The sequence below is a fragment of the Rhagoletis pomonella genome, unplaced genomic scaffold (genome assembly GCF_013731165.1).
Source record: "Rhagoletis pomonella isolate Grant_MI unplaced genomic scaffold, Rhpom_1.0 Rhpom_scaffold_00002, whole genome shotgun sequence".
Classification (NCBI taxonomy): domain Eukaryota; kingdom Metazoa; phylum Arthropoda; class Insecta; order Diptera; family Tephritidae; genus Rhagoletis; species Rhagoletis pomonella.
In genome coordinates, this window is record NW_023458556.1 from 62,868,500 (window position 1) to 62,877,499 (window position 9,000).

A 9,000-nucleotide genomic window follows, 5' to 3' on the forward strand; every position below is an offset into this window, starting at 1 on the left:
GATTTTTGGCAATTGTTTTTAGTTGACAGCGTTATTAATCTTATTCAATATAACAATATGAATTGGAATTCTCCTTTTTTTAAGTAGTCTGTCAAGTGGCATCTTCTTTTTTCGTAGACATTTTAATTCTAATGGAAACATTAAATTAAGTATGTAACTTTAATTTTTTGAGTTAATGCATTTATTAATCAGCGTAGACAACTATTTAGACACGAAAACTGTAATCAGCAAGTATCCTCGGAAAAATAGCGACTCTGGTTATTCATCGAAACACCGATAAATATAATTACGAGGCATCTGCACAGGCAAACGCTTTATCTTGGTCATGTTATTATATATTGTCAATGGAGACAGCATATTTCTCGTGGAAAGTAATATTTATCAGAGCTTGATAATGGCCCGTCTCCACAGGCAAAAGTTTTTGCCTATCAACTGTCATTTTTATTGTCTGATATAAATTTTATCAGAGTCAAAATTTTATGCGTGTGCATTTTTTATCTTAATAAAAGCATTTGTTAGATGGCAATTTTTGCCAGATTTAATCGTTTAAAAAATTTATAAAGTATGCTATTTCATGTCCAAGTACATAGTAGCAAATATTTTAATAGAAAACAACTAAATTTTTGTTTTTATACTAAAATGTCAATAATATTGCCGCCACGAAGTCATCGCGCCAATGAAAATGTAGCTGTCAAAGTACCAAATTGCTAGCAATATTTATTCTGGATAAAAGCTCTGATAACTATTGCTTGCCAAGAGCAATATGCCGTATCCTTTGGCAAAATTTTGCCTGATAAAATTATCAAGATAAATACTTTTTTCCTATGGAGACTGTTTTATATTTTGATTTGTTTACCCCGAACGACGTCGGGTGCTCTGCTAGTGTATGTTTATTTACTCAGGCAGCTACATAAATGCAATCACGAATATATCTTAGCAATCGGAGCAAGCCAAGTCACTTTTCAGTTACTATTATTTGTGGATAGAAACATTTTAATTTAATCTACTTAAGAATTTGAAAATTTGATCGCACATATCTCATTTAACTAAATTGGTTTGGCTATTTGCATATGTCTCATAGCGAGTCTGAACTTTCCCTGCAGGGAAACCGCGGACTAGTGAATCAAATTTCTAGTTCCGTACTAGGTCTTTATCGCCAAAAAGGAACTAGTCCGATAGGAACTAGATCCCCACCAGGCCAAAATCGGCGAAAAGTGGTACTCTTAAAAAACTAATTTTTTTTCACTTTTTTTCACTATAAATCTATATCTAAAGTGACGAATTTAGAAATGGTTAGGAACTATAGAAAAAGGGATGCAGAACGAACTAGATCTTATTTGTCGAATTTAGAACCAGTTCGGAACTATCGAATAAGGGATGCAGCGGGGGGCTTGTTTACTTTACATAGATATGTGTTCGGCGGCTTTTTCGTTCAAATACGCTTCTATTCTGTGCTTCGCAGATGCTTTTTCATAGCTTGGTAATACAAAACTAAAATTTGTGTTAACATTTCAACATCTTGGGACAGTCTGGAATCTAAGAAATAACAGCGAGCAACTCTGCTACAGCTAAAGGTATGTAAACATACATTTCTTACAATCATTCAAACAAATTTAATTTCAAATTGAAAACACATTTCTTCCAAAACAACTTAAAACGCACACACGGAAGAACCAAACAGAATAAAAAATCATGATACTTTTTCTTTCGTCTGTCGATTTTAAAACTGGTTCGGAACTATAGAATTTAGGACTAGTTCGAAACTAACGAAAAAGGGATGCAGCGGGGGGCAATTGACACTTTCTAGGACATCGCCATGTTAAATTCGCCAGTTGCTTGCATGCAAAAGAGATTTATCGCGAACCAGTACTGGGTCTATTTGTACTAGAAGCGCACCAGTTCAGAACTAGAGATTTTCCCCAAAGGGTTAATTTAGGTCAAACACCAATTAAGTACATATGTACATACACACACAGCATACAACCCTAATAGGAAACTAATTGATCTCCAATAATATACGTATTAGATAAGTTGCCACTAACTAATACCCAATTGGAGACTAATCCTGGAATACTCTTTTTATAGATAACTCTCGCATAATCAGTATTATTACAATTGACTTACCTTAATTCATTAAGCGGTCGTGTACGACGATTGATTTTGTATTGGTTGTTATTGTTATTGTTGTTGTAGTAGTTGTGGGGAAGATACAAAGCAGACGATTTATTTTTTGTATATATTATGTATATATTTAATTAATCGTGTATGTAGAAGAATAAGAACGAGTAGTATAGTTTTAGATATAGTAGAAGGATTCAGGAAATGTCAGTTAGTATAAACGAACGAACAACAAATTGTTTTTCTATTGTTTTTTTTTTCATTTTATTCAATTTTATTTTTTATGCGAGCAATTCAACTAACATCACGAATTAACGAACTGTTTGTTTTTAATTTGTAGTGTTTGGATGTAATTAACAAATCAGAAACGCAACTAGTACATCCTCAAACACGGGAATAGCAAACGGCTGAAAATAGTGTAAACTCTACTTAATTGTCTTTTTATGCAACATATGTATCAAACAAATATGTATGTATATTAGGGTGGTCCTTAAATGTAGGAAGCAAATTTTTACATCAGATTTCCTAAGCCTCAACCCCTACGATGATGCTACTATAGTCGAAGATATCACATATAAATTTTGGTCCGGATTGAAGCCGGTTAAGGCATGTAGCACAGGGGTCAAAGTTCAGATTACCCTATGAAGACGTTTTAACCGACTCCAATCGGAACTAAAATTTATATGTGATATCCTCGACTTTGGTAGTATCAATTTTGGGCGTTAAATGAACAAAAATATTTATGATTTTTTGAATCCTTTGAGGCATCTGGTCTTTGACTTCTTTGCGACACGCCTTAACCGTCTTCAATCGGGACCAAAATTTATATGTGATATCTGTGACAGTGGTATTTCCGATTTAGGGATGAGACCTAAAAAAGCCTTCATTTGATTTTTTTAATGACCACCCTAATGTATATAGTGAACCACAAAAGTCTAGGCGCAGAGAAATATTCGCTAATTTTTACATCATACTGCAACGAAAAACATAAAATTATAATTTCTAAATTTTCTAAGCTAAATATGTAAATTTTAATCACTATTTTAAACTTTCTAACCTGATTTTTTATAATGATTTTGATTATCTAATGTTTTAGCTTATTAAAGTTTGAAGCTTCTTACAAATCTACTGTATTAGAATTTAATAAGCTGAAAAACTGCATACTCAAAATTTTTAGAATATTTTAAATTTTTATGAAAATTTATTTGAATTGTTGGAAAGTTTATTTTTAAGCTTTTTGTTGTAGTATGAACTTAACCTTTATGAAAAACTTGCAGAAATAAATTGAGCTAAAAACGTTGCATACATTGTCAAAAATTCTCTGTACCTAGACTTTCACTTTAGGTAGGTCTTGTGTTAACTTTTTTTTAAAATATAGTTGATCATTTGAAATATTAAAAAAAAAAATTATTTGCATTTGAAGGAACCCGTATTTTTTTGAACATAAAAAATATTTAGTCTACTATTTTTATTAAAATTTTAGTTTTTATACAAATAAGACAGAAATTAGAACTTAATATCCAAGCATGCAACAGAATTCGAATAGAACAGGTGTACAAATCCATTTTTATTTACTACATATTTTGAAATTTAAAAATATTTACAATTGTTTTAAAATGTTGGAAAATTTAATCTTTCGTCCCAGCCAGATAGACAAAAAATAACGAGGCTAAGTTGTTAACTAAAAATTAATTAAGATGTCATATTTTACAAAATATTTAGTCAAAATGATTTTCCAAGGCAACTATACATATATATATGTATATGTACATACATACATATGCAAGTATAGCCATATATTTATACACCATACTATCTTTTACACCTATTACACAGTACTGATGACAATCTCACATGGCTTTACAGTTCAAACATAAAAACTTAAAAAAATAAATAAATAAAAATAAATTTAAATTTCTCTATATTTCCATAAAAATTATGCCAGAACACGGTTTGCTATGAAGTTTTTCAAGGCTCAGGTAACTCTATAACAAAATCTATTTTTAGTCTAACGAGACTGAGTATTCGAAAAATAACGGGATCGGGCACTTACACATTTGCTAGTAGTGCTTGGCAGAGTTTCTCTTCCAACTTCTGGCGTGCATCTTGATGTTGTCACACAAAGGAGAGGAATCTACCTAAAGTTTACGGAAAAGGGATTTCATGAGAAGTTTTTTTTTAAAGCAACAAAATACACTCGGAGGTTTGCCATTGCCTGCCGTGGGGCAACCCCTATTAGAATAAAAATATATTTTTTTTGATGTTGTGCACACCTCAAACCACTCGACCACGTATGTACATTAGGGTGTTCCGTCCAAAATTTTTTTTGAGCTACACTGTCGCAAGAGGTATCAAAATTTAAATAATTTTACACATTTTAATAAAAAGGTAAAAAAACATCATAAAGTTTTCCAGTTATATGGGGGAAAACACTTTCCGACGTACAAACACTATCTATTGTTTCTTATTGTTTATTAAAAATTAAAATTGTTTAATTTGAAAGAAATAGCCTACTGCGCAAATAGGTTTTTTGTTAGGTTACCAACATATGTACATAACGCCCCGGTAAAAAGATTTTTCGTTTCGACACGCATTGTGATAGAACGATACGAGTACAGAGTACAGAATTTCGTTGCTTTTCATGAGTACTGAGCTTTTAATCAAACAAGTTTTTAAAAGGTATATACAAAATTTCGTTCTTTCAATTATATTGACAATTATTCAAAATTACCCAACAGTCATTGTGGCAAACTTTCGAAAATTATCTTCGATATCCAAGATAAATGCCGTGAAAATGAACGCAACGCTTATTTATTTTAATGCTGTCATAATTAAAAAAAAAAAAAACTCGAGAAAAATGGCCTTAAAATTTTTAATTTACATATACTCCTTTAGTAACAGTTAATACATATTTTGTTCAAATGAGCTACTGGTAATCGGCAAAGTTATGACATTTTAAGTTTTTTTCTTAACAGCGGTCGCCCCTCGGTAGGCAATGGCAAACCTCCGAGTATATTTCTGCCATGAAAAAGCTTCTCGTAAAATCCATTTGTCATTCGGTTAAAAATTTTTAAATAATTGGAAAACGAAGATATCAACTATTAAAAGCCTGATTTGTTTTTACTTTTCGCCTTTGCCTTAAAAATACTTGGAAGTACGAATATTATCGATACTTTTTTGCGGTACTGGCATTGATTCTTGTTTAAGGTATTCTAAATGAGTACTGGTATCGATACTTTTCTAAAAAGTTCTATCACTAAACACGCATAGGTGGACAATGATAGAAAGAGTGCTCAAGATATGAGAACTAAGCGTAGAAGAACCTGCTTACAGTTGAAGTGTGAAACTGACGTAACTTCACAAACGAGAAGGGAAATTTACGAATTTTTTGATTCTCGGCCAACAAACGGTTGCAGTGCCAAAGAAGAAACGGATCGTCAAAGATAGCATATCCTGTATTAAAATTGTTTGTTATTTAAAAGAGTTCATCTGCAGGATGAGAAGTCCGTAGAACATTCAAAAAAAATGATGGTTCCTGCTTTTGTGTGACAGCATCGATACCCACATCGAAAATTTAAAGAAAAGTGGAGCCTACCAGAAGAGCGAACTTCAGAAAAATACTAAGGTTTCTAGATATCAAGAATCTTAATTTTTTTATATCTGTAATGTTTAGATTTTTGGGAAGCATCCGTTTCCTTGTTTTCCATGCGTACATACATATGCTCATACGTATACGCATTAAGGCGGTAAAAAAAATCCGAGATGGGGTTAGGTGTACCTTTCAAAATTTTTCCTCTTGCCGAAAGAGCAGCTGGCACTCCTTACGTTTCTAAGTATGAATTTAGAGGGTGCTCATGATATGTAGAGGTATTTTGTACTGTTGGTTAAGCAACCTAAGAACATTTCAGATATATTAATTATTTAGCTGAAAAATATAACAAGCTTCAACTGTCATGGCAACAGTAGTTTTTTATAAAAACTCGCCAAATTTTTTTCAGTTTCTAAGAGATTCAGTGGCGCATTTCAAGGTATTTGAGCACCCTATATTGATTAGAGTAGAAAATTGGAATTTGGTATAGACATTACATTTATCACAAAAAAAACAACTGGGGGGTGCCAGACAGTGTTGCTATTTTGGTGCTTTTGGAGCTCCTAGCTTTTTTTAGCTCTTTTCAAATTTATCGAAATGCAGTGTATCCACCATCCATAAACTCTTGGATCTAGGTAAAATATTTCAAAAATTAATAAGAAGAAAATCCTCTTTCTGAAAGCGCGGATTTTGTTTTACCTTACTAATTTTACGTTTAAGGAGAGTTGGAACTAAAACTTTTAAGAAAAATTGTGCGAAGAATACATTCATAGACCGAGTTTTTATGGTCAATTGATTGCAGATCTTTCGTTGTTTTTATTAAAATTACCGAAAATGTAAGAACAAACTTACGTCAATGAATGCTAAACTTAAAAAAATAAATAAATTTTGTAGCTCTTCATTTTAGCTATTGTTAATACTATTTGCCTCTTTTTAGCTCTTTTTTTCGACCGTTTTAGCTCCAAACGACATTTTTCTCTGACAACACTGATGCCAAATACTAAAATCCATGGAATCTATAAGGCCAGCATGACGTATACACATATGTACATATATGTATGCATATGTAAGTATACTTATAAACATTAGGGTGCATCACCCTCATTACAAGAAGTACTGTTTTTTCACCGGAAATATAAAGCATATTACATTTTAAATCTTCTGCCAAAATATTACCGAAAAATATTGAGACTCAGATGAGCCGGACCTTTTTGAAAATACCTCCAAAAATTAAATAAATTTTTTAAACAATTTTCTAAAAAATTCTTTCAGGTGATGAAAGAGAGAGGGACCGAAGATAAAAGTTAAATATCAAAATTTTTATTATTAGATCATTGCAAAATCTTTATTTTTTTATTTAAATTTTTTCGATCAAAAATAATCGTTGAATTTGGTTATTTTATTTGTTCAGCCAAATTTAATTATTATTTTATGACTTTTATTTTTTCGAAAAAAATTCGTTATTTTGAATTATATTAGGGGTCTTCATATAAAGTGATAAAGGGATAAATTGCTTAAATTTATCAGTTTATCCGCTTTCTTTCATGAACGTACCTTGGTAAATATTTGCACAAAATTGTTTATTACATGTTTATCTAATCTGGCTAGTTACGTTTCATTCTTACCTCGTCCGTTATGCAAATTCTCTTTTTATGTTTTCGTAACAAAATCTACCACCTGGCAACTTGTCGGAGTGGAATTTTGCTAAAATCTATGCGTTTATCCACAAAAATCGTTTGATAAAATGATAAACTTTGGTTAAATAGATTTCCATACAAAGTTTGACAGTTCATTTATCAAAATGATAAATTTATAACTTTATCAAGTTTATCAAGAGTTTATCACTTTTGATTAAAACCCCTATTGTTTCAGTAATTCTTGACCGTTGTAATGGAGACTGAGTTTTAATGACCTATTCAAATCTTTTATGATCTTAAAAACTAAATCTGAAAATAACGCGTTTGAAAAACGGCCCTGAATATAAAATTCAAAAATTTGCGATAAAAAATAAAAATCATAAAATAACGGTTAAATTTGATAGAAAATATATAAGTCCAATTTTAATGGTTAAATTATGATTTTTATTATAAAGATCATAACCATTACGATCCCTGCTTTAATACCATGTACGGACCGATATCAAAACCCAGTTTTCGCTGAAAAAACATCACTCCCACATCCCACTCATTCCAATCGGTGCTCTAGTTTGTTCAATATATTTATTTTATTTTGAAATCAGAAAATAGTTAGAGATTTTTGCCGTTTTTCGCGTACCAATAAAATATAGTTACTATGAAAAATGGTTAAATACACAATTGGGTATTATTAGTAGGAATCTTCTTGAGAGAAACAGAGTTTTCCGATCGAAACGATTCTACGAAATGTTGTTTTTTCCATATACCATTTTTTTCAAAATAATTTCAAAATAAAAAAACAAGGGTATAATTTTTCGGCTTGAAACAACCCTAGGTGGTCAACGCATAAAATTTTAAATTATTTACCAACGGAATTTTGCCTTTTTTGGTTGTATTTTCAAATCGGTGCAGCTCGCGTAAAGTCTTAAAATATAATAGATTTCATAATGCCGATGTAAAAACGCCACTTTTTTGGGGATTCACCCTTATGTATGTACATACATATATACATAGGACTAAATTAACTCTTAGCACGATTAAATTAAAAAAATGATCGATAGAGAAAATGCGATTATTTGGCTGGGCATTAAGTAAGAAATTTAATACTCAAATGGTCTATGTATTTAAATCGGTAAAATAAATTAAAGTTAACTTTGACAAAAGGGGAATTCGAAAGGAACTGTACATAAGTTGTTTGTTTTTTTTTTTCTCGTTAGTAATGTTGATGAAGTAGTATTAACTTGTGGAAAGGTTAATTATATGCAGGACTAATAGGGCATAGCAAAGGAAATTCAAAACACTTGATGAACAAACGAACGACTAGAGGGATTAACGAGTAGTAACGATTATTATTATTTTGTTGGTAGGTAGGTAAGGTAGTTGGTACTTAGTATTTTTTATTGCGCTCACATTTTAATTGATTGATTTGACACATTTTGCGTGATTTCAGTGCATTAACAGTTTTGAGTTGGAAGACGAGAGAGAGAGAAAGAGAGAGGGAAGGATATAGTTAGTAGGCCAGCGAGTGCAGCTCTATGATTACCACACGCGTCCAAACACTTTGATGTAATTGCTGTAAATGCGTAAGTATGCTATTGTATAGATGTATGTTTGTATGTTTTGGTAGATGGTCGAGTGCGTGTTTGAAATGTGCATTAA

General features: G+C 31.4%; 1 protein-coding gene across 5 annotated transcripts in view; it reads right to left on the reverse strand.

Annotated features, from left to right (window-relative positions):
• LOC118733943 overlaps nt 1-8,994 on the reverse strand; it is a 331,875-nt gene extending 322,881 nt beyond the window's left edge. For 3 of the 5 annotated variants that reach the window (XM_036463589.1, XM_036463588.1, XM_036463585.1), the window contains exons 1-2: nt 8,528-8,994; nt 2,125-2,525 (exon numbers count right to left, since the gene is read on the reverse strand). The gene's annotated coding sequence lies outside the window, so the exon portion shown is untranslated. Of the gene's footprint in view, nt 1-2,124; nt 2,526-4,171; nt 4,253-8,527 lie in introns of those variants that run through there. The other 2 variants (XM_036463586.1, XM_036463587.1) reach the window with 2 other exon arrangements.
• Nucleotides 8,995-9,000: the final 6 nt, after the last annotated feature.